The sequence below is a fragment of the Lupinus angustifolius genome, chromosome LG02 (genome assembly GCF_001865875.1).
Source record: "Lupinus angustifolius cultivar Tanjil chromosome LG02, LupAngTanjil_v1.0, whole genome shotgun sequence".
Taxonomy (NCBI): domain Eukaryota; kingdom Viridiplantae; phylum Streptophyta; class Magnoliopsida; order Fabales; family Fabaceae; genus Lupinus; species Lupinus angustifolius.
Window position 1 is genome coordinate 11,844,723 of NC_032010.1, and position 2,458 is coordinate 11,847,180.

Here is a 2,458-nt window from a genome sequence, read left to right on the forward strand (position 1 = left end):
TGCAGCCATGAAGTCCAGGTTAGCAGCTCCATGTCCATCCATCTTAAATCTGTAAATATTAGATGTGTATGCGATACTTTCTCTAATGAAATTATCCATGGGTTATATTTTCAACCAAATAATACAAGCAGACACTTAAACAACAAAGTCACACAAGAAAGCATGTGAGGCCATGCCCAATGTCAGATAGAAAAGAACTACCTTGATACCATGTTGTTATGCCGCGAATATTACACCAAAAATATTGGTCAAAAATGGGAAAAAAATTTAATAATATAATATAAACTTATTTTTCTTATATTCGTTTCTTATTTAGGACATCACTTTAAGTAACATAAATTGTGGAAAATCAAAAACTGTTACCTAATGGTAACCAAAAATAACTCCACATATCTTTGAATAATTCTTCATTGAGAGAACGTATTACGTTAGTACGAAATACAAGGTGGAATGAAATCTTTGCCTAAACTGAAACTATACAAAATAAGTTGAGTCATTCAGCACATCAAAAGTATCCTATACATATACCCTACTCAAAAAGCAAAACAGAAATGGAAATGGCGTCTAGCGGCTAGCTCTAGTGTCTGTGGATGCGCTAGAACACTCGCTCGGATCCTCCTCCATCTCAGAATCAGATGAGAGGTCTACTACCTCGATGGAGTCCTCTATGCAGATTAACTCCACATAATCCTCCTCTTCAGCTTCCAGCTCCTCCTTAACCTCCATCTCCTCCTCCGAGTTATAGGATGAATTTTGCAGCCTAATCCCTGCTCTTGCATTTGCCTGAGGTTCGGACATGGTTCGTCGAGCAGCTCTCCTCCACGGTGGGGGACTAATCACATCGTCCTAACTCCGACGCCTTGTAGTTGGACCCACAGCAACTGGTCCATGAATAGTCACAGACTGAGTCAATGATACGGCACGTGCCGGTCTCCGATCGGGCAAAATGAAGGAAGCCTCCAAGTCTGCATGATGGGATGGGAAGCGTATAGTCGAGCCGTCACAAACCATCTCCAGGCCTAAGGCACAAGGGCCTGTGTAGGTGCATCGGTTCCCATCAATCCTCCATGCCCCCTCTTGGGACATCGACAATTGGTAGCTCTGAATCCTTGCTGAATGGTCCACCTGAACAAGAACGCGTACTGAAGACAAGCATAAATAAAATAGAGTCAGACATCTAATGAATATTATTCATTGAAGACGTGGAATTACACAATATATCACATCCAGACAGACACATATAATATACACAATATATATCACATACATAAATGCAAATGATGAATGATGTTATAACTCAAACCATGAGGATCAATATCCACGAGCTCAATGTATGAATGCTACGTTTATTTCATCCATCCTTACACCAATATCCTCCCAATAAACTATTCGGAAATAACCAAGAGTATAGGTCCCATAACCAGCCGATTTGAACACACCAAATTATTCCACGCAAGGATATATGATCGATCTATTCCAAAAGAATTGTCCATTTCAGGACGGTGTCGTATCAAACACTTTCTGGGCATCCCTCTCATCGATCCTGATTGCAAAGAGGGGTTGTTAGAGATCGTCTAGTTTGCATTGTGAGAACTGTCCGATCCAACAGAATACCTCATCCAAGAATATAAGGGACTCATCTCACCTAGACTCTCCCTCAAGACTTTTCCGATGAATCATCGGCATCACCGTCCCTCTCAACATCACTGGGCTCGTTTGTCTCCCGGAAATTTCCTCTCGACTACTTCATTATCCATAATGAGTATGCATACTAACCGAGGTTACCCGATTAAATATTTTAATCATTCTTTTACATGATTGACCCAACCTAAGACATCTCCCAAAGGAATGCTTCTTGTGGGACCTGATCTTATGTAATCACGTAATAGAGGAATAACATCCTTACCACTACGAACCATCGCTGAATTATCCTGAACGACCACATGTGTAACACCCCGAAAAATACTTCTCAAAAACATTGCGGAAAAATGGGTAAACTTTTTTTTTAAATGGTGATGTATAAAATTGTTTCCTTTTAAAACCTTCATTTTCCGGGACATCACTTTAAGTAACTCAAATGCCGAAAATCAACTTATCGTTATCGAATGATAACTTAACCTGATTCACAATTTCCTGAAACACACAATGCATATAAACGGTTAAGTCATCTTTAGTTCATACAAACTAAGTCAACAAAGGCGGAAACTACATCGCCTCTAACATTTACAAAATCCAAAAAGAAAGGGCGAAAATATTATTCATATCCCACAGACACTAAACAAAGACATTAACAAGCTGAAGCCGTTAGTGTTTCAAAAGTCACAAAATGATAAGCAACTCCTAGTGGCTAACTCCAAAGTTAGGGTACTGCCTCTCCTCATGCCCCCTCCTGGAACATCACGGACGGGTAGCTCCAAATCCGAGCAAAGTTGTCTACCTGACGAGCACACGTCCGAAA